General features: G+C 33.4%; 1 protein-coding gene across 2 annotated transcripts in view; it reads left to right on the forward strand.

Moving 5' to 3' along the window:
- Window positions 1-25,500, forward strand: part of LOC125054265 (C-terminal-binding protein) — a 57,131-nt gene that overhangs the window by 21,313 nt on the left and 10,318 nt on the right. For both annotated transcript variants that reach the window (XM_047656015.1, XM_047656016.1), the window contains exons 3-4: window positions 22,588-22,768; window positions 25,381-25,446. The gene's annotated coding sequence lies outside the window, so the exon portion shown is untranslated. The remainder of the gene's footprint in view (window positions 1-22,587; window positions 22,769-25,380; window positions 25,447-25,500) is intronic.

Raw genomic sequence — 25,500 nt, forward strand, 5'->3', positions numbered from 1 at the left:
AGTTTTACTGTCAATTATGCGGCATCTGCCAAACGAATAGATAAAAATGTCCCGGACTTGGTGACAGCCAGAAGCCAATTCTAGACATTATAAATTATAATATCTGTATAAGCTGATTAACCGCTTAGTTACTTTATAGCTAGTTCACTATAAATGGCAATAAGAGTTAAAAATAGAGTTTTCTAAGCCATACAATTCTATTACATTTCGTCAAGTACATTTCTTGAGACGTGACGATTCGATCGAGCCAATTCAAGAGCAATTTTATTGTTTGTTCAATTTCAGTTGCTTCGTTTTAAACTCATCTAGTTTGAACATTATTCTAAAGAATATTACTCTGAAAAGCAAAGAAATAAGTACTACAATAGCCACACACATAATTTAAAGAAAGATAATAATTAATCTGTAAATTAATTGCGATTTGTACGTGCTTGTCGAATTGAGCTGCGTTTCGCTGTTGCTAAGCAATCACATTATCCTTGAAATGTTTGCTTTGTATTCAAACCTTGAGTCTTAGCTTTTGCGGCCTAATTATACAATTTTATATAAATGTTAATTAAAGTTTGTATCAAACATTATCATTTAAATATTTTAACTATAACGATTTTGAAGATAGTTCGGGCATAACTTTAGTCAATATTGCCTATCAACGGTACTTCAATTTGACAATTCTGTTAGACGACATAGCCGATAGCTTCATATGGTAATATAACGCAGGCGGTGCGGGTACGTGATCCCCTACGACGTTACGACGACTAGCGAATACCTATTTAGAGTTTACTACTTCTAATATAACTTTGACAATTTGCATGATTATAATAGGAATCTATAAGTGATGCGTTTCAGCCTTGAAATGAATTTGTAGTATGTATTTGTAAGGACTATACAAATATTATTTAATTATGTTCTAAATTTTAAATTACTTTTACAATACATCTAAAATGTATTTCTGTTATAGCAGCAAAGTAGCTCTAGAGCTAAATAAAATGGTCTTTGGTTTGGGTATTTCGCAAGGTCAACGCGTACAGAAGTTGATGTACAAAAAGGTGGTTTTAGTACAATGATTTTACGTGATGCAATCAAATGCTTTCTACTTTCTATTGGCCTATTCAAAACTCAATTTAAAATGACTATAGGTACCTTTCTGTTATAACAGATACATGTCTAGTTAAAATGTATCAAGATGAAATTTGTGGATACCATTTTATTACCAATCGTAGTAGGTATTACGGTCGTAGTTCCATAGCAACTATCAATTCTGCTATTTATTTAAAATATTGTTTTATTTAAAAAGTAAAGGTTATTTATAAGTCATACCAAGTTATTGATATCCAATAATTGAAAACACTCATTTGATTTTAATATGTCATTTGATTGTCAATAGTCATCATTACTCTCAATACATTACCAAAGGACTTTTATGATGACTGATCGTTTTTTTTTGAGCTGTGATAAAATTATTTAGAAAACAAGGAAAGACTGGAAAAAAGTTAATCACGAAAAAAACGGTGGCTGTGTTGACCTTGCCTTTCTTACAGTATCTAATATTCACAAGTGGTCTAGTAAATTGAAACGGGAGAGAGTATTGAAAACGACCTCTGTGCCGATGAGTGCCACTACTGAAGAAAACGTCAAAATCGTTGAGAAACTTGTACTCGAAATTTCCCGCGTAAGAAATACATTAGCCATGCCATTAGTCATGACTTTATTATGGATTATTCAAACACACGTTTAAAAAATATGGAAAAAACCCATGTTTCGGGACTTGAGTTTGTTTATACAAAAAGTTTATAACTTATTATATCAGTGTATGAAATATGTATTCGATTATTCGACAACTTTAAAGCAAAACACTTTTGAGCTTACTAGATATAAAAACCTCGAGCCTCCAGTTAAAACCATTGAGTTAAACTTTATAGACCACCGAGCTTCGCAACCAAATGCTATTTGTCATGAGCTTAGAGTAATTTATAAACGATTTTGATTCGGATCATTAATATCTTTCTCTTGTGACCTAAATAGAGGTTAAGATATAGGTCAATAAAGACAGAAAGTCTTTTACGAGCGTTTTGGATCACTAGTTTCCAGCTTAGAGACTTAAATCGATAAAATTTAATGTTTATAAGAAATAATTTTATATCACGCGAAAGTAATTATTTGTAGTGTAGTTACTAAGTATATTCTGTTGTTATCACTAATACCACTCGGCACCGGCGCATGTGTGTATAATATTACATACTATAAATACTAAACACAGCAGTAAAGTGTGCCTTCATATAGCAAAGTATCTGAAGAAATATGTATGGTGAAGTAAACACGTGTCTCCTATAAAATATATCGCGTAATATTATTTATGTATAGGGGAAGACTAGCCCTTATGCCTCGATTCACGTTTTGTTGCCAACGGGATGTAGGGATGTTACACAATAATTAATAATAACTTTCTGTAATTACGATAGTTTATTAGGTTTTTTTTTCTCAAATAACACACGGTATCGAATGATTCTAACAACAGTATATTGTGAAAATATATTCACGGTAGTACGAGGACGAACCGATTAGTTAGTCTCTCCGCCCGATAGCACCACTATCGCAAGAGCAATTTTTCATCACTACAACATTCTCGTAGACAGCTACTGTAATAATTTCAGCCGAATCAGACGCGTAGTTTTGTTTTGACCGCCTGTGGAAGCGAGCGTGTCCGCGGATTTCAAAAAAATGGAAAAAGAGCAATGTCGGTCGGTGATTCGATTCTTGTTTTTGTAAGGGAAATCACGCAGCGAAATCCAAGAGTTGGATTGGATGCAGTATACAATTTCTCTTCTCCTACGATGGCGACCGTCAACAATTAGTTTAACGAATTTCAACGTGGTCGCACTTCATTTTTTGATGAGCCACTTCCAGGTGCCCCGAAAACGACTACCACCGTCCATACCATAGGCATCTCAAAAGATACGAAAAAGTTTCTGCGTCGTTTCGGGACCGTGGATGAAACGTTGATATATTGGTACACACCAGAAACCAAGGAACAGTTGAAACAGAGAACTTCACCCGGTAAACTTGCTCTGAAGATGGCGAAGACTGTCCCAGCGGCCGGAGAGGTGATTGCCACCGCTTTTTTAGGACTCATAGGTGTGATCTATATCGACTACCTGCAGTAGGGCAAAACGATCACAGGGCTCTACTATGCCGAATTATTGGGCCGTTTCTAACCCAAATTGAAGAAAAAACGGCACCATTTGGCGAAGAAAAAAGTTCTCTTTATTCAGAATAACGCACCGGCTCACACCTCCGACGAATTAAATAGCCACTTTAAAAAAAAATGTAGGCTAAGTACTTATTACCCGAAATACAAAATTAGGGTGAGTCTTACAACATAACAACGAAGTTACATTTTAAGTGTGTTAGTGATAATTGATAAACACGCTATGGTGTATAAAATGTAAAAGATAGTAACTAGGATTTGTAGAAATCAGTTGTAACTGGATTTTCTTTGTAAATTGTATTTTAAACTGCAACACTATCAGCCCTACAGATATTTTTATTTCGTAGGAGACACGTTTAACAAGAAAATGCTGGAGGCTTCGCCAACGGCCCTTGATATTCAACCGCACGAGAAAAGCGCAATCGACCGACTTTCTACCTTAACGCCTTTGGATAGGTACATATTTTGCTTAGCTGAGTTAAGTATGAGCCGTTGTTGAGACGTGCTCATGGACTCGGAAAGTAAAATGGAGTGCCGCAAATGATTTCTTCTTATATTTCCACCGGACTTGTGAAAAATACTCTCAAAGCTATTGGAAAAACATATCTACAATATTACGTTTGCGCTGCGTATTTCGTATTTACTGACCGAGATTTTTCTCAGTACATATATACTTAGCGTTCAGTTTTATTTATCCACTATGTTTATTTTTGTTTTGTTTGTTGTTGGCTCAAGTTTTATCTTCAAAGTGGCTATTAATGTTTCTATGTCACTTTTAGCGCTATGTCGCAGTTTATTTATTACTTATGTCGCAACTCGAACGTTTGCGTTCGTTTCAAGAGGTGATTTAATAGTCCGGGACTTATGCGCATATTTAATGGTTTTATCTTCTTAGTTATCACGTTGAATATAAAATATTATCCAAAGTTTGGTATAATTACAATTTTAAATACAAGTTGATCGATATGATTAGATTTTCAGGTTCAGGATTCCTGAAAGGTGTTATCGCTAATATAGATTGATTATTATTAAAGGCCATTGTTATCTACAAAACTTACCCAAAATGTTAATTTAACCATGTGTCTCATGGCGATAGATAAAACAGTAAATACGTATCACAAATTGGTTTAACATTAAGCGACTTCCATTTCCCGTACACACCCTTCTCCCAATTAACAGTTCGATTTCCAGGCCGTTTTCGGTCATCAACGAATAGGTACGACTAATTATATCGACCTTTAGCGCACTTTATCGGGCAAGGTTTTCATTTTGTTAAGTAAATAAAGGTCTTTTCATAAAGTTTTATAAAACACCAAACTGTAGAATTATTGTATGATAACAAAAATTACCATTAATCGCCAAACGTCGATATCATATAAGTTTTCAACTTCGGTTTCGCCTACACCTACATAGACTTATGTTCATACATACGCATATATTAGTCATTGATCGTCCGCTTAAAGGAAGTTTTACCTGTTTTACGACATTCACTCATCCGCTACCGAGAACTTATGCGGCATCGGCGATAAATTTTTTTTGTTTTGTAATTCAATAGAGCCTTTGAGGTCCTAATTGCCTTTATTCATGCTCGTTGATCCAACTTAACGTTATGTATAATATGGCGTTATGCTTTTTGCAGATATTTCAACGTGATATTTAATATTATTTAAGCCAGCAAGTTTTAAAATAATATTTTATAGGACACATAAAGCCGTAATATTTGCAAATTATTTTTAACTGAATTATTTTATGTAAATCTTGTTTCAGTGAACCAATTTTTGTTCAATGTTAGTTGGTAGATTCTTGTGGCGTTATTTATTAAATATTTAAACAAATTTTGATGGTTAATCTTAAATTTATTAAGTTTTTTAATATTATGTATACCAACTTCATTGTTATTTTTAGCCTAAAATGAGTTACCGAAACATTACATTTAACATTATAATGGGAAACAAGATAATTTTCGATTGATAAAGTTTATATCGTCTTAGTGTTGATATTTTAGTTATCACGCGCTCGAGTGTCGGCTAGCCCAAATCTAGTCTAAATTAAACTAGGCATTGTTCAAGTTTCGCTCCATCGATCAACTTAACTTAGCTGTTGTGAGTTGAGTTGGGACAAGTTTGTACATTTGCTATGTTAAAACTTGTACTGAATCCTACGGGTTGATCTGGCGACGCGGATGATATTCTCATAATGAACCTACACATCTATATAATATATACACACTTTTAGTAAAAAGTATAAACTGAATTTGATTCGAATCCACGTCTCATTAATATAATCTACGTACAGTTCACGTACTAAATGAAGCAAGTCTATAATAATATTTACTCATGGTATTCGTATCGTGTTCTTAATTCGGGTTTCTGCTAAAAATGGCTGTTTCACTGTAAATTGCTATTTTTTATTTAAACATTGACGGCATATCCCACATATATCTCGCATAAAACTTTATCTTGATACATGGTTTATTTTTTGTTATATCTTTTAATGAATATTATACACTGCATTATCGGTTTATAACATTATGTATTATTAATTCATCAAGCTGCCTACGTCATGTTATGAGTACACATGCCATCGTCGATATTGATATTGCGATAACAACATAAAGAAATTATATCAGTATTGATTGAAGCTATATTTTAGTAAGTTTTACTTATTTTTATTTATTACTTAGAAGTAATGGACCACAAAATAAAGTACAAAAATATTCGTGTAATATGTATGTGGTACTTGTATTATGTACGGTATAGAAGTAAAGAGTTTAGTCAAGGTCGTGAAGCTATGCTATTACCAGTAGTAAAGATGATATGATGTTAAATGGTGTCAATTGTACAATATTATGCACTAATGGACCCATCGGACGTTATTTATTCGACCGTGTGCTGATTTGTTTGGCTTTGTTATGTTTTGCACTACAATCGAGTTATTTATTAAATATCTATGTATTTCAAAAGAGGAGGCCCTTAGGTTTGATGATAACTTAATGTTGTAGATTTTATACAATAACAATCAAATGCACTTTGCATGGGAAAATACGGCTCGTAGCAACTGCCGTTTATTATTAATGCAGAACCCGCTAAGTCTTTAATAAATAGCCTTTACATACGTATTTAATTTTCCCTCGACACCTACATACATTGAGTACAATCGGACTTCAAATCAATTATCCCATATGATGCTCTGTACATGTAATGCATAAAGTGACACTGTACTGCTTAAAAAGCCCCGAGTTATAAGTGATACTCAACTATAACGTTAACAGCATCGCATCTAATCCATTAAAATTCAAGTCGCTCGGGAAATGTAGTTAAGACCGCTCGGTTTCAAGTCTTTAGTAAAGCATCGTTTTATACATTCTAGGTGCCTTTTCAATGCTGCCTTGTGGGGTAATTTTAACGTGAAGCAACGTACATTCAAGAAAACTATGCAAAAAATTAGACTTAGACTTGTTCTTTTTGTGATTTTAATTATACGTTTGAATTCCATAGTTAATTTTATCACATTTTAACATTTAATTTGCTGTGTCATATAACTAAATTTTTACAAATGATAGCGATAATTAGTAAAAGTGTAATTGGTAGCGTCGTTTTTGAATGTTTAGGTTAATTAATGGAAATTCACGTTCGTCGTATATTTGAACCAATATTGTATATTATGCAGGTATTTCAATTGTGATGCTGCTAATTTATTAATTAAACGGGAATCCGTGCGTGTCTCTTTATGTTTGACATGAGTTGAATAATTTACATTTAGAAATATAAAATTGATTTGTTTTTAGTTGCATTGTGTTAACATTGTTGTTTTATTATATGGAAGCTAACTTGTGAAGTAAGTAAGTAAATATAAAAAAAAACATTTTAGTTTCAATATGAATATTTAGCAATAGTAAGGATTAATATAATAAGGATAGTTGCATAATATTCAAGCCATAACCTCTAACTACCATTGACCTCTGGCCCGATGCGCTCCGCTGCATACTTTCACAATATCTTTTGTTACTACTATGGGTTTGAAGCTTAGCTATTCCTGAACAATTTCACATACAATGAATTAAAGGTAACTTTGACTTTCCAATTTCCAAAATACTAGTAGCTCTTTTTCTTTGTTTCTAATTAATATTGGTAAATACACAAGTACTTTATATTCTTTTACATATATAAGATAAATCAAATAAATACTTTTTAAATTCAATGATGACTTATTATTACAATTCTTCATATTTTCTTATGTAGTGATATTTTATTATCTCATAAATCATAATTAATCCAAACCCGAGTTCGGTCCCTTGTGGTATTCACTAAGATTTGTACCCGGATTAGATCTCGCAAGGGTGAATATACTATAAGACTTGACCTCCGTGTGACCTCAGGCCTGTATCGATGCAACGATAGCATCTGCGATTGTACCCTCTTGAGTTATACGTATGCGTTTATCACGATTTAAGGGAAAAAGCAGCTAATAACATAAATTATTTCAATTTAAGACACTTTGAGAGTCAGAAGTCGACTATTGTTTTATGTAGCGATTGTAACCTAGACATCCCTATAAGGTTAGATACTAAGCGAAACTACGCTTGATTGTGGGAGAGGCCACAGATCACTGACAGATCACTCGCCAAAAAGATTTGTGTCTGGCTCATAAACCATTCATCAATAGGTACGTGAAAACTAAAGTTTTATTTTTAATTTAATATAAAGATCTCAATTTACTGTTGCTAATAATTCTCTTATTTATAAATGGGACCTTAGAAACTCTATATTCTTATTTGATTCCGTCCAGGCGTAAGGACGTGGAACATAACTAGTTTGCTATAATTATGACCGTGCCTTACCGTTTCTATTTTAGAAGAGCACTGCAATTTATAATTAGACATCTTTAGAGACTGCGAAGTTGCCATAGGAAAGTTGGTACATAGTTTGCGGTTAGTGTGAGTGACCCCACAGCCGAGAAATGGAACATCGGACTTTGAACTGATCCGTGAGTGAGTGAGTACTGAATTCAGCACTCTCCGGCCACCGGTAATATGTGAATGTGAAAACACTTCTATGTTTTAGACCCGCGTGTGCTTACGGATTAAAGAGTTATGTATATAATGTGTTTAAATTATTACGGCATAATATATTTCTAAAGACGGAACGTAAGAAATTCCTACCGTTTAAGAAGAAAAGTACAGCTTTATTTGTTGATTCAGTAATTTTCATATGACAAATACATGTTTGTCTAAAATGTAGGAGCAAAATGAAATGAATGTAGCTATATAAATATACTTTGTCTGAGAATCCCTAAGACAAAGCACTGCTCTCGGACTATTGTGTGGAAGGGAACTTACCATTGTATTGTCGCTGCGAAGTGTGTCGCTAACTGACTGTTTGTTCAGTTTGTATGTTTAACTGTACCTACCTACACGCTTTGCAGACACGCTCAGGAAGTGATTCTGGTTGAATCATCCGTTTTAAGACATAGTAGGATAATATAGACTATTACTAATCAGCACATGACGTGTAAACCCCAAAACGACAGGCGTATTCGGGCGTGACGCATAACGGTCGAAAATTTGTGCAAATAATATACTTATAACAAGTTACTACTCAGGATGTGTAGGATCATAAATATAAGCTTTATCATATAAGTTTTAGGGACAAGTAACCGGTTTTGCAAGTTGTAACCCCAAGCACGGAACGCCGGAGGGTGACAGATAAACAATGGAATCTACTCGTGCGTGCTGATCCAAATATTGATTGGAAAAACACTAGCTAGCGATGAGTGACTATAACGTATACAACATTGCCGCTTACAATTTTACTTGTAAAAACATAGCACGCGTTCACTCGCGTGTGGTGAAAAATTTCCACTGTATCTAACAGTGGAAAATTATTTTATAATATTGTAATAGGTAAATTGTCATATAAACAAAGAAACATGGAATAAAATCACAAGTAACATCAAGTGTCCGCATGCCTAATGCCAATACCAGATTTACTTCGTTCAACACAAAGTAAAGAAACATTTTTTAAACATATTATTGTAAGTGTCCTACTGGAAGGAGAAGTACGAGCGCTCACATAATTTACACTAAATTGACATAATGTTTTGTTCGTTTCACACGTCATTCGTCACCCGTGAGAAATGGAAAAGAAAATACAATCGCGTGACCTCACTAACAACTATACAAATCATTTTTTACACTTCGAAAACTTGAAAAGAGAACTTAGTACGTTGCTCACACTTTTAATGCCTAGACAATGATTAGGTTCAATGTACCCATTCGATACGTCGTTCAAGTCGTGAAGCGGTAATAGACACATGTGCGAATATTGCTTTGTTTTAAATGTTTAATTATATGCTATTAACAATGTATTTTGTTGTTAATTTACATAAACGGTTTATTGCATGTTAATTGTCAGTTTTATATCTTATCCTTACATTAACAGATTATTAATTTATTTAATTAAATGGAAATATAATAAGGAATTACAGAATAATCGAATAATATAAGTTTCGATTTTGCCTTCGAATTTTTTAAGTAACGCGTTTTGCATTAATCGACTTAATCGATACCTTCCCATACATAAAATCCTTATAAAATCAACATAAAGCTATGTATTTCGACTAAGCAAGTGAGAATTTTTTTAATTTTATTATCTTACAAATTAGTTTCGACGTAACAGAGTATGTGCAAATAGCAACTGAGTATTTCGATACCTCCTAAGTATACTGAGTCAACTGACATTTTAGTAATTTTACAGGAGAGCCATTTTAAGGCAAATTGTTTATATTTTAATGAAATCAAACTAATTCGGAATAAATTAAATGTTTTTTTAATAAAGATTGAAAGCTCTTCCTTTGGTATAACATGATTTTGCTGAATTTTGTTTTTAAATGATATTTTATGTACATGACTCATTATACACGGGCGGGACTCAATAGTAAAATGGTTTAACTACCAGTTATATTCATGTACGTTGTACATGAAAATCCTTGGCTTACTCGAGAATATAACGAAATATGATAATAATTTTATTAATATCATACTACTTTTGGTTATTTTCGATTTTTTTTGTCCCACTTAATAATAAAATGTTGAAATTACATCACTTGACTCATTATACTAGGAAAGTACTTAACTATGTTAGTAGTTAAAACCTCAACGTATACTGGACTAATATAATGAATCGAGGCTTTTTAATTACTCATTTTAGGTATTTCGAATACCTCACGAAATTAATAAAGGTTAGGAAGAAGTAGTCTCATTAACAAAACAACACATTCAAAAGAATCACAATGTATTTTTCGTTTATACTAAGTAGGACCCTTTTTTGTAGTATGTAGTATCATTAAAGTTTCTTGAAAAGTAACAAACATCAGTAAAAATAATAGAAACAAAAAATGGTAACTTACGTTAAACAATATTAATAAATATAATAGATATGAATAATATAAATATCTAAAAATCTAGGAAATTCTAACGCTCAAAAAATTGCTATAAGGTTAAACAAAATAAATAAAAATATTAAAGGTTGAACGAATCAAAAATCAGTCTGAATCACTATCTTCTGCTCCATTAGAGTTATTTAGATAGATAGATAGATAGATCTATCATTAGTAGTTGTCCAGTTGTTTATAAGTTTTGACTTTGATTTGAAGTCCTTTATTAAATCCAGAGACACTTCAATAACTATTTAATAACTTCAATAATAATGTATCTAAAAGCTGTATATCATTGATCAGGCATATAAAGCTTTTTATCTTTGTCTGTCTTTCAATTAAAGCGTGAATACTGTCGCCTTCACTTTGTGAATGACCCACTATTAGAAAGCGATGGCTAATAGCTATACTACACTTTAAACTACCTAACATATACCTACATTAAGAAATAAATCCTATTTCTATTTTGGCCTCCACAGTTGTCTGACTAAAACCGGTAATCATTGACACCTTCACCACCCGTATCTTCTATAAACTTAAAATGATAGCTGGAAATTTCAATTGCACCTCTCTTTGCTGTCTGTTGATACCATCAAAAGCAATCACCTTGGCGAGATCCCAGAATGAATATCGTGATATTATACAAATAATGTTTCCGTTTATAATAAAAAGTACTCACGCTCCCGTGAGGTACATACATTAAGACAGATCTTCAAGGTACATACATTGAAGATCAGATGCTGATGTAAGGATTTCATTATTTTGTAAGGCTGATTTTGTATCTTTTGTTTTCATTTTTCTAGCTTTCTCTTTTTTTAAATGCTCTTCATGCTTTTCTTTATCTGTCTGTAGAACTTGCTTGTTATTTTCATAAATGTGACATTGTTCACAAATATCTTTTTTGGGTTTATAAAACCTATATTATATAGATATCTCGATATTGTCTCACGGTAGTCCATAAACCATTCGATTCATGAACAGTTTTGGGAAGGATAAAAAGCCTTCCAGATAATTTTTACTTGATTTTTGGCGAGTGTAATGTGACTGACTCTACAGGAGAAAATGCTTCAACGTGATCTATAACACTGTGAACGTTATCGGATGGATTATATTATGTTCATCCAAAGACCACGCTGATCTGATTTAATAAATCTATTACCTTTATCGGACTTTTCTAAATCTGTATAAGAAAAATCAAAACTAATAGAAAGGGTTCTCAAGAACATAGTTTTGCAAACCGATATTTTTGTGGTCTCAATATTATCTCCTTCACTCCTTTTTTTTATCGACAATATTTTTTCTCTTTTTTTTCCAGCTTTTACAGTATATCTTGCCAAAAATCCCATTGTCTTCAGTGGTCCAATAATCCAAAACATTCTGTTAATTTCTCACTGCATTTTTTCCGACAAGTTAAGGGGCAAGAAGTTTTCATAATTCTCGTAGCATGTACTCTTCCGTTTCTACTGACATATTCCAATCCTCTATTAAGCTTATATTTCCTCTCCTTATCCTTACATTTATTATGAAAACTCTTAGCCTTTCTTTATCTTTTTTCGCAATGGAAATGCGCTTTTGGCGTTATTGGACGATGAGAATGTGATATCATTAATGTCAGAAATTAACAGGAGATGAGTCAAAAGAATTATACGGCGATGGTACTGGAGTAATATCACAATAATTTTCTATAATGTTATTCTGGATGGGCGAATTACCTGGAGTGTTTTCTATGACTGATGGCGATTGATCTCCTTTTTGAGTTCAGTTATCAGCATTCGATACCCAAGGCGAAGAGCAAATAATATAATCTAGGAATAATATATGTAAGCATTAGAAGGGATATTCTGCGATACTTCCTTGCTATCATTCTAATCAATATCATCAAGTATTGATAGCTCCTCTTCCATAAAATTTGCATCCGGTGGCAATGGAGACTCTAAAACAAAAAACAATCAAAAACACAAGAATTCATATTTTTATATTTAACGTGCCAATATCAAGTTATAAAATTTATAACACATAAAAAAATATATTATACCACAATTCAAACAAATATATCAAAAATTGAATTAGTACATTATTATAGCCAGATAAATCAAGTGTCTTCTGTATAAAGTTTGTTCGTTGTAAACAGGTGTAAATATAGTTGTATCAGTATACGGCGTACTAAGCAACGTGTTACAATTATCAAACAAAAATGGCAAAATCACACTATACATAACATAAACAAAGTATATCAATGTAACTTACCATATTCATCAGTGTTTTGCATTATATCACCGATTCCTGAGATATTGCTAATTGTATCATTAGTATTATTCACCTTATTATTGAGAAAATTAAAAAAATTTCGCGCCCTCGTCGTCATTTATCGTATACTGAGCCATAATAAACTTGTATCAATGCGTCCCTCCTCACGCCCCGCGAATACTGATACAATGTTATTTGGATCAGTATACAATGTACGATTTTAACTGATGTTGAAATTGATTTAGTATACGTGAAATTATCTCGATAATTATAGGTGTTTTTAAAAAAAAAATAACACTAACATTAAGATCATGGTTTATGATGTACTTTTGTATAAAAAAAACAAAATACCTAAATTTGTTAGATGACTCAGTATACTTAGGAGGTATCGATTTGATATAAGGCGACGCGTTTCTGACACGTGTTAATGGCGTCGTGTCACACCTGCCGAGTTGATGCGTGGAGGAACTTAATTTATTGCCTCAAAATACATTACACATCCTAAAATATATATGCGGCATATACGACTTGGCAACCGGTGTAAAGTTAGGTTTATGTATCCATAAAAAATGCGAAAGTCTGGTGTTACCTGTTCCAAGAAGTTCTTGCCATCCCTTGACTTTTCATGAAATGCAGAAAGCAATCTTAATTTCATTGATTATAAATCCATGAGTACTGAATAATTGAGATCAATAATAGGATTTTGATGAATCATTGAGAACAAAAATTTAATTAAATAAGTTATCGATGACACTGGTGGCGGCCATCTTCAAAACGGTTCAGAAAGTAATGAACGCTTTTTAACTTTGTTATGATGTCCTTTACTTGTCACGATTAACTATATAGACAGGGCTATAACATTGAAATCAGCATATATTTGTGTTTATATGTGTTGGATTTCATTTAAGGTAACGAAATGTGGTAATGAAAAGTCAAATTTTGATTTGGTGAATTCTCTATACGGAAGTCATATTTAGCGCTAAGTCTTGTTACGGAATCTTACCCTGTCTCTCATTTCCGGGTTGCTTTATTTTAATCAAATAACCGTATTTTATCGACAAATTTCTGGTAGATTTATATAAAGTGATATGTTAACCTCGTAATTAATTTCATTTCTTAGATTCGACTAGTATTATTACTGTACCTTTTGTGAACCTAGAAGTTATAACTTTGTAAAACTTAGAAGTGTTAACGTTGAACTTTAATTTTAATACTTGTTATATGTATTGAAAGTTTCCCTAAGTACTATTTACCGAAGTGAGAACTAAATCTAAGACATTCAAAAAGTCGTAGTCGTATCGTTTGATATGGAAGTGTACTCACGGCGGCTCTCGGGCCGGCCGAGGTAAACGACCGGAGCGCGTCCCCGCGATCGAACGCCCGCCTCCGCACCAAGCTTTGCCCCACTTGCGCGACTCGCGACAGACAGTTGTACTTTCTGTTCTTACCGACCTCGACACTGTACACTCGCAAACAAAATGTATTATCAAATGGTGGCATTGTTACACTCGACCACATAAATCATTTTCTTCTAAGTCGATTAGCCTTCATGACCACTAGAGCTTTTTTGCTGCTTTTTATTATCTTATAAGAAAATTAGGCTGTGGGCTATTATACTTGACGCTTTCTTGGTTACGCTTATAGTTTAATGCAAACATTAATTTATGATTTTTAAATGTTTGTTAACAAGAAATTTATGCGTAAGCCCCGTATTTTTAGGAGCGTGAGAATTAATAGTAATTCCAAGAGTTCCATGTTTATAATGAATCTCAAGACAGTAAGTACGTAATACCGGCATGGAAAGTGCAAGCTGTGATTAAACTATGATGAGATAAGATCAAGTTCTGAAATCAAGTTCACTAGGGAAATTATATAATCTTATTTCATAGTCGGGAGTCTAGACATTTTTCGTACATAATTTAATAGCTAACGTTTAATGAAGAAGAGCAGTTGGCCTGTTAGACTTCTGCGTCCGACTCTTATCCCTGATGTCGTAGGTTCGAACCCAGACTGTTCACCAATGGACTTCCTGTCTATGTGTGTATGTAAGGCTCGTACGGTGAAGGAAAACATAGTAATGCCTTAAGATCCAAAAACTCATGTCGTATGTCCGGCACAGCTTTTCACAAAAAAGATAAACAAATCTGAGGCCCACACCTGAAAGGTTGTTGCGCTAATTGATTTCGTTAAAGCTTAAAGAACGCACGCAGTTTTCGCACTTGCTTGCTTGTACTATTTATATTCTGTGAAAAGTGTGCAACATATTATTTCATGCCAGCTAGCTGATATAATTACAAAGAATCTACAATTGAAGAAAATAATTTACAATATTACAAAGTGTTGCTAAAATAGCAAAATTTTGCTCATAATTATTATAAATATAAATTTAGATGTATTTTAAAGAGGTCTCTTTTAAACTCACGGATCACTGCTATACGAAAAAGGCACTCCGCCTTTAGAAGGTTTACGTTGGGAAATCGGTCCATTATTATTAAGTTGAAATTGGATAGAACTGGGTTCAAAGTCTCCCCTAGTCACTTTTGAGATATAGAGCTCAAATGACACTTAAATAATAATTTTTCTATCGATTGTACTAACAACGCGAGTTCTGTTGACGATATTTATGGATATTTTGTTCCTCTATGTTGTTTGTTGCTTTATTGTTGTGACAGACGCTTTCTTTGTTTCTAAAGAACCGTCTAATTATCTCGACTTTGTGTATTCTTCGCGACTGTACAAATAAAATTAATATTCGTTCATACTTTTATTGTTGCATAACAGTAATGGGCCAGAATTTACCAAAATAATTCGCAGAAAGCCGAAGAGGGGTTCACACCTCCGTTATTAAATAAAAATACATTTTAATTAAATCTACAAAATATTTCATACAATTGATTTAAATAATGACACGGACTAAATCTTCTTCTATTTCGATTAAGGACTTATCAATCTAATTCTGAATGCCTTCGCAATCATCTCACTTTAATAATATATCCCTAATGATGTACTAAACCCTCAATTACTTAAGCAATATTTTGTCACCTCCATCTATTTTCAAAGTGTCACGGAAAGGATAATGGCCAACCAACCAATTATGAGTATTAAAGAGGCTTATCTCAGTTTTCGAGGTTATAGTAATTACGGGTTGTGGACAAATTTTCCGCAATAAGACAAAAACAAACGTCCACGCGTTTTGAGTTTAGGAGGTAAAAGTAAACCCGCACAAAATAGGCGGGCCGGATCTGAACCCCAAATGCCATCATTGTAGACAGCTCCGATGATGGCCCTCAGAGAGCATTGCGGTATTCAGTGAATTGTTAGCAAAGATATGGCGGAAAAACGGATTTTAAAGGCTATCGAACAGATATTTTTAGGTTGAATAAATTTTAGTATTGTTATGTAGGCCACGTAGTGATATAATACAGTGCGTACAGACATGGCATAGCAACACTCGCATTGCGAATAGTAGGATCATTGCTATGGTACACAGTATGAGAAAGTTATTCGCTTTTGTAGTATGATTGAGACTAGTGGATACTAGAGGCATTGGAAAACACAGTATATTATGATGTCTCTGTAAACACTTTGCAATTACAAAAGCGGTTACAGTATTGTGACAACCGTTAAAGATTAATTATAACGCCACTTTTTCTTATTAACACTTGCCTAACAGGTCAACTGTAATATTGTTAATAATAAGTAGTAGAAGGATGAGCGGGGTAGGTGGAAAGTTTGTAACCAACTCAACAACTTTGTCAGAGAACTTTGCGGGGAGTTATCCTTCAAAAACAACTTTACCCCTGCTCGCAAATATTATGACGTCGAGTTTTTACTAGTTGCTTATTCGTTAGTATAATTAGTGAGTTTTACGGTATCTAACTTTATTGACTAAATATTATTTATGGTACGGTATCACATAAATAGATTAATGCTGACCTCATTAAACTGCCCTTCATGAGCACTCACTTTAATTAATGTGACAAAATGGTGTCCGAAGAATCGTCGAATACAAAATAATTCTAATAATTGTATTTATTAGAATTATTTTGTATTCGACGTCGGAGAAAGACGTAATTTACTCATAAAGTTTTCAATATTTTTACTCTACGTTGTCGTAAACAAATTACTTTGGATACAGCGTTCACAAACAGAAATATTTCTTACGTAAAATAAAATTACTCCATTTATTAAATGGAAACTCGTAGCTCCAAGTGAACAATTTGAACACGATAAATATATTAAATCAATCATTTCGCATTGATACCACCAATTGAAACAGATGTGAATTCTTTACACTTGTAACTTTATAAAAGTTTGCCTTTGCATAATTTTATTTCTACTTTATGTGAATAAATGGTAACTCCCCGAAATCTGACTTCGATCAAACACTTCACTGCACCCCTGTCATACGTGTAATAAGCTTTAACAAATAAACATACAAATTTGTAAATAGTCTACCCTACCCATTTAGAGAGGTTTCTATTTAAAGTAATATTTCAAATAGATTTATTTTTTCCTCTTTTATTATGTTATATACAGTGCTGCCCTATCGCCGAAATCGTAATTAAAATTTTCGGCTTCAATAAGAGCTTCTGCAGTAAGTATATTAATTACTCCTGTGGGCACAGTTCATATAGATTCATATTAATTATAATTTAGTCTTGACTCCACTCATATTTCGATTAACTTTAGTTATTTGGTTTTCTTAACTGATTTTTACCGGATTTTAAAATTAGAGAAGTATCTTTTTAAATCGTCTATTCAATAGAGCATAAAATACTTTTTTTATAATAAAAGCAACAAAGCCGACATCAATCTAGAACATGATAAATATCTCTCCATAACTGATAAGAATAACATTATATTTATGTTGGCGTGTTTCATGTTTGCCGTCAACAATTATTTGTTCGTATACGTTACGAGTTAAATAATGTTATATCATTTTTTTTTGTAATAGCGACCAAAGTTATGTGTAAGTATATAAAGCAGCATATGACATGACTTTATTCATTTTATTATCACTTATTGCACGTGTTTTGTTTACTTTTTCTGTGTATAAACTTTGTGGAACTTAATGATTATCATTTGGGTGAAAACCCTCTGGCTAAACATAAAACTTCAAATAAATAGATTGAAAATAAATTAGTATACTAATCGTTACCTAAACGTAATTTTTTCTATTACTGAGAGTATGATCGCCCAAAACAGATTTTCAATTAACATGAAAACTCAATTAACACCTTACGAAAGCTTGGAGGACTAAGGAAATTCAGAAATGTTCCTGCGCACGTATGCCCCTAAACAAATCTCTTAGCAAAAACTTCAGACAAAGTTAGATGCCAACAAGAAAGTTGGAAACTAGCAAGTTGAAAATCCTCGGTGTGAATAAACTTGGAAAAATACATGCGTCTTCATAAACAAGTTTTTCGACACGTAAGCGTTTGTTGATCGTATACATCAATGTAATTACATTATCTTGCGGATCTTCTATACATAAAAGATTGATAAATTCTTTTTTTAAATTATGGTTCCTAAGTCTTGACGCAATTTGCGAGGAGTGTATCACCTGTATCATGTATAATATGTAACCGTACTTGTATCTGAATTTAAAAAAAAGTTCGAACATGTACGAGAATATTATCGTATAAGGTGTCACTTTTGCGTATTAAAGTCTTGTAGGGCAATGAGAAATCACCTCGTGCATCTGCATAGCTATGTGCTAGCATTGTAGAAATTAATACTATTTATTAGCCAAAATTGTTGTATAGGCTAGATTGTTAATACCTATAAAGTCGCTCTCTCTTATGTGATCTTTATAGTTAGACTAAAAAGAAAATGAATTTGTAGTTGTTTTAGGAGCGTGACTTTTTGTATATTCTCCTTCATGTGTTATGTGATTAAGGTTAGCGTCATCAATAATTTTTCAAGATATTGTTGAACTCGAAAACTTGCGCTCGTAACAGACAGAAGGCAGCGGCGGTGACGCGAAAGTTTGTTGCAAAAGATTTAATGGAAGTTAGTCTGTCTTTGTCAAAGTTTCGTTCCTCTGCGCCGCAACGCTACCTTTCATAACTCCCAACTCGCCAACTTACAGGGATGGGGCCAAACCTACTATTGTTTGTTATTACTTTTCAACTATGTCATGCTTATGAAAAAGTTTATCCGTTATTGTGAAAACGGGAAAAGGAAACTGAAATATACAGTAAGTTTAGAATAAAACTAATCCTTTTATATTTTAACACTCGAAATTCTATAGTATCACCAGATAAATATTAATTGCACTGACAAGAGTTTACATAAAATGCGGTTTGAAAGTTGTGGAAACGTTTCAAAATGAAAATAAAAATGGTATAAAAATTGAATTACATACAAGAGTCGGAGGAGAACAAAAATGTGTCAAGTGCTGCCCCTATCGATGTAGCAATTTAAATCTATGTGAATGGTATCAAATTAACATACGGCGGGAGAGCAGCCCTATTCGGTGCACGAAAGGGAAGTTTTATTGCTTGTGAATTCCATTATAACTTCGTCGAACCCCTCCTCCCTTCGTCTCTTACTCCTCTTCGAAGTTCTTATACGAGGATTGTTGTCTAATTTGTTCGAATTATTCCGAGTTATGCATTAGATATTAGAAAATATTTCAAAAACCAGGGCGCTTAGAAAAAACTTTATAATGAGTAACGAGCTTGAGCTTAATTAAGATACTAATAGCTGCTATTAATTTCATACTTTGCCAATAGTAAGAATTATATCCTAGAAAGATATTTGAGCACCGAATTATCAGGTTTGTCGCGTCTCGTTGTGGCCCAGTTACCGCGCGCGAAGACAATAGCTGACGTGGCATTGTGCCAGTTGCTGTCTGAACGCAGGCTGCATAAGAAAATTTGATTTACACCATACCGCTATCCGAACATGACGGCTTCGTGTGGCTGCAACGTTAATAGTAAAGGCCATAGATACCAGTAATATGAAATAATATGAAATGCGTTCAGCATACATAGATGATTTTTTTATTAGATTGTATCGATTCGATACAAAATAAAATAGGTGTAAAGAAAAAACTTTTTAACCGGACTTAAATTATGTATTATTATAAATTTACAATTATTTAACATAATTTTAAATTTATCCGACGTTTCGCGTGCTTTACAGCGTGCGTGGTCACGGTGACTGAAGACAAAAGGTGTTGGATGTCAAAAAGTATCACAGCTGTAGAGAAAGTTGCATTATCTGTATTTATTTCCCCGGAGTTGGTATCGACTAAAAGATGGAGGGTTTTGGCATAAATGGCTCACGGTGTCCTCTGTCAATCAAAGACAATACTAAAATAGGTGTGATAAAAAAAACACTGTTTATCTCGCTAAACCGTAAACAATAATATACAAACGAAAGATTTTAGATATTATACTATTATATACTATTATCGTCACTATTTTCCCCAGAGTCCGTAGAAGCAGTAAGTTTATAAACGTATAAACTGAACCACGTCAGCGAAAAGTGGATATTGGCTACCGAAGATGTCGAGTTGGGGTCGCGCAATCGATAGTACAACGACCTCCGTAACGAGTTGTGAGCGCCCTACTGCGATACTGATGGCCATTGAAAAATTTACAGCCTCAATAGCCCTAACAGAGAACGGAATATTCAGACACGATGATTTATAGCCAACAGCCAATAGCGAAGAGAAAAATATATTTTATGTAAAAACAGATTATAGCTATTTTATAGTGACAGATTATTCATTACAAAAGGTAATCATGCATGCATGCATCTAACACACATAAAAAACAGCAAGATTAAAGTACAACGTATAGTTACTTTCTTAATTATAAGCTAACAGCTTCCTATATACCTACCTATTATTAAGCTCCTCCGAAGTTTCGAGCCGTGTCCGTCGCCGACCCTCTATCACATTCACTTTACGCACCAAAACCACATATGATTAAGGACCATGAATGAGCGAGTTACTGTCTAAGCGTCGGCCAGGTCGCGTTTGTATGCAAAATACTTTCGAGTAGATAATTTTAGGTAATTTTTTTGTTATACCTAATTATGACCTAAACATTACAGTTACTTCTATTTATTCACTAAGGACATTTAATCCGATAAGAGTATCGAGTGTTAATTAAATAGCATTGTCGCTTATCTATCCGAGAATTGGCATCTCGAGACGTGGGATTTTCCCTAGGATTATTATAAGTCGCAATTTAAATCCATCTGGGGACTATTCAATGAATGCTGCCAGCATTTGTGGATAGAACGGCTACTATACAAATATAAATAGTCTTTAGTGTTATTGAACTAGACTTAGTGTTAAACGAATAACCATAATCCATTCCATATCTATAACATTACCATAGATAAAATAGAATGATTGAAGTTATAATTCTCCTTAAACTTTGTTAAAATAGTTGTATATTATAATTCATTACGTCCCCTTCTAAGCATTAAAAAATTTATTTTAGTGCTAGACGGAACAATGTAAATTAACGTCTATATAGGATCATAGAGTCACAACCGTGAGTTTCAGAACCACAGTAATCATAATAGACGCTAAAATATGGTAACAACGCAAATAGAAATTGTTTAAAGCGAATTATTAATTCCGCTTTCAATATTCATAGCTGATGGTTATCTAAAAGATATTATCTTAATTGAAATTGAATGTTTAATCGGAACTGCGTTTATGCATTAGCGGGTCACGAGAGCCTTCAAACTGTTTGCGGCATTTATAGTGGTTAGAGTACTTATAAATACGCATATCAACCAGGGTAAGAACGACGACTGTCCACGTAGGGCTTATGAAGCTTAGTGATATTCCAAGCCACGCTGTAGACAAGTATACATTATTAATTTTAAAAGAAATTCTAACGGATATAAACTATTTGAAATGTCTTGAAAAAAAAATCACATAAAAAGTTGGGAACTTATGTACCTACTGTTGAAGAGGCAGCCATACAGCAACTTCCTCGGTACAATTAAAAACTTAATAACTTGTAAGCGTTCGCATCAACTTGCGATTGTATTTGAAACAAATTGCTAACAATCAAATATTGTTTTAAGCGTAATTACGGCAACAATGTAAAATTGTTTTGTCCGACTGAGTTCGTAACTCGTCTCGGATGCGATCAGCGGCCTCAATTAAAAGTTGCGCGGCTACACCGCATACTTGAAGGGCTTTTTGCTACAACGAAACTATTGAAGGCTTCGGCGGACGACTGAAGTTTTCTATGTTTATTTACAAGACAGACTTACGACTTAAATGTTTTGAAATAAGGTTATATCATTGATTATGTAACACATAATTTATTATAATTATATGTATAAACTGTATTATTGTTTAAATTTTCTTGTCTACAAATGTATGTGTTTTATTGTCTTGCTCATTTACTTTATTAAATCATGAAGTCATGTCACAATCATCATCAGATTCAGACTACCAAAAACTTGAAATTTTTAACTTGTATACTACGTTCATTGAGAAGTGCGTATAAATTTGCGATACTATAACTAGGTCAAAGGTCGGCTATTCGCGACGGAGACTGCCACTGTGAAATAGAGCGAAATGTTTTAGTTAGATCATATTCAGACATCTAAAACGGTAGATGAGAAAACTTTAAACTGTTAGAAATTACCCGTCTCGTCGTATGTAATAAAATTTTAATATCTAAGATATTAATTACAAGTTTTCTTTGTTGCAGGTGTGGTGAAGTGGTTAGTGGTAGTGGCGATTGTCGTGTCAGAGTGCTAGTGAAGTAAGCAGTGATAAGTGTAGTTCTCAACTAGTGTGTGTGCGTCCAGTGCGGCGCCTGTGCCGGTCAACTAGATGCCGGTGCGCCGATGGAGCGGTGATCTTGGATTGATTGCGCCTCGGCAAAACTGGTAAGCGTCTAATGAATAATTTACTCATAAATAAGGATTATCATCCTATTAGCGGTACTAGACGCGCAACAGGCGTCTATATTTTTTATATAGTCTCAACAGACCTTCGAGCAGCTCAGCTTAAACGACGACTGCAGATTATATGTAAAATGGACTACTCGTAGATAGTTATCAAGACCTTAGGAGTCGTTGAAAATTCCAATATGGCCATAAAGATAAAATATTGTTAATAAACTTTGTTATTATGTGTTGTATTAGCACTCACAAATACAGAATTTAAGCTTTTCTTGTCTGACTTGTTATCCTCATTATAACTATGAAGCATCGTGACTTTGTGGGAACGAATTGCAAGATAGGAGGGGATCTTTCAATAATAGCCGCGGACAAGTTGTAAGCAACTAAGAACTTGTTACCGTATTATCATCATACGGGTTGTGAGTCACGACAAGTAGACTCGTTGGCCTCCTAACCCGTTAGAATGTGAAGCTTATCTTGTTCGGCAGGTAGCTTGTGAGCCAGCTGTCGTCTTTTTCTTAAGGCCAATCTGCAGTTCTTATAACGAGTCTTAACTAGTCGCTAAATAACAATAAATGGCTGTGTAAAACATACTTTAAAAAACCTAAGATGCTTCAATTGTCTAGGTATTTCTCGATTGGCCATTAAATTGTAGTCAATGTCAGAATGCTTCTACCGCGACTACCTTTTTAACCCAATACTGCATTCTTAAGTACAAAAGTTAAGTTAACATTCCCAATAATAAAAAAAGAAACAAAACTGTGAAAAATTACAAATAAAGCCGGTTTTACGGTGTATGTAATTTTTATTACCATCTGTTGACAGATATTATACCACATTACTATGTTATATTACACTCGTATGATAAATGGTGGAATTGATTGCGCTGAGGCGAACACATAACAATATTACAAATGGAATTCGGGGAATCGCCTATCAAGCGAGACTTGAACGCTAATAGGGAAAAAGGCGCACGAAAGAGAAATATTTATTCAATTTACGTCGCATCGTTTTATTTACGTCACGAAAGGCCTTTGAAATTGAACGGTGAAAGAGCAAATCCGATGTAGCCACGCTGAAAAGCAATTTTTTGTTAGTGTGCAACTTTCGTCTGGCCAATTAGACACGCTTTTTAATTCTTTAGAACTCAGTAGTCAGTAGACGCAAAACGTAGTAGTTTTATTATAGCTAGATAGTAGTAGATATAGTTAGCATCAGCATTAATAATTATCACCATTATAAATAGAATAAGTATTTAATGATGATAGTTTTGTTCATGACATGAGTCTGTTTTCATTTTGTGTACAACGTGGCTGTTTTCTCCAGTAGATTAGGATATCCTCTCCAAGGTTAAATTAAAGTCGTTTTAGTCAATATGTGTATGTAGGTACGCGTCATAGACACACATAACAATTTATTTAAGTATTAGTGGTTCAATTAACTCGCGGATAAACAGCCAGGAGGAATCTAGATGAAACAAGGATGGGCTAATTTCTATATTGCCAGGCACTTGGTATTTTATTAATACGGGCATGAAGTGCCTTACCCGGTATATTTACTCTCGTATTAAAATCGTACACCGTCCCATAATTTATTACCTCATTCATGATTTATACATGAATTTACCGCTTAGCAACGCAAGCGGCAACGATAGGACATTTCCTTGTATTAACAACGGTATCTCCGTAATGTAAAATATAAATGCTTTATTATAACGTCCTGTTTGTTTGAAGATTATTTTTATCTATCTTTAGCGTCTTACAGCCGTCTATGTTCTATGAATTTCTTCGGTGGAGGTCAAGTTTGTATAAGTAATGGGAGTGACTTGTTTGAATGTCATAGCTATATTTTTATCAAATATAGATTCTGATATTTAATTAATAAATACAAACATTTAAATTGTTTATAAGTATATTTTAGTTACGTTTTTACTCGTATGACTCAACATAATAAAGAGCTCTCAACATTTATATATTTGTTCAATCGTTAGGTTATGTTTTAAAAATATAAAACTATCAGTTAAACACGAAATACTTTAATTATAAACCAAGTAAAAGCTTCACTTGCTGCATATAAGAATATTTCTATAGATATTTGATTACTTATGAATACAATAATTATTGTTATTTATTATTTATTTGCTTATATGAAAAAAGTTGGCCAAAGGATTGGCCATGTTATGAAGTGATCGAATCTGTGATTAGACAATGACATATATAACCTACCAAGGTTACATGTATGTCATATGTCATACCGTCTAGAGACCATTCTAGACTGTCGCGACGAACCATACCACAATGAGCATATAAAAATGTAACTATTTAGCTAGATATAAAACTATATTTTTCCTGTAGTAGTCACGCAATTGGAATTACATATATGTTTTAGTTACTGCGATATATTATGCTAACAATTTTTTTGGTATATTTACAAAGTACAAACGATTAGGTTGGTTGAGGTGTCATTTTAGACACTTCTTGAAGCCCCTTGGGGCTCAAAAACAGCTGTCTGTTGAGTTTACCCATTTTACCCGTTTCATGGAAAACGTTATTAAATAATTTTATTAACCTTAATGCTTATTTTTAACAATTTTGCAGGTAAAATGAACGCGTCGAGATCAACACGACCGGCTTCAAAACATCAACCCTAATGACATTGATATTGTAAGTAATTTGATATTTCCTCATAATACTTATTATATACGAAGGAGTACAACT

Source organism: Pieris napi, chromosome 12 (genome assembly GCF_905475465.1).
Source record: "Pieris napi chromosome 12, ilPieNapi1.2, whole genome shotgun sequence".
In the NCBI taxonomy this organism is placed as follows: Eukaryota; Metazoa; Arthropoda; class Insecta; order Lepidoptera; family Pieridae; genus Pieris; species Pieris napi.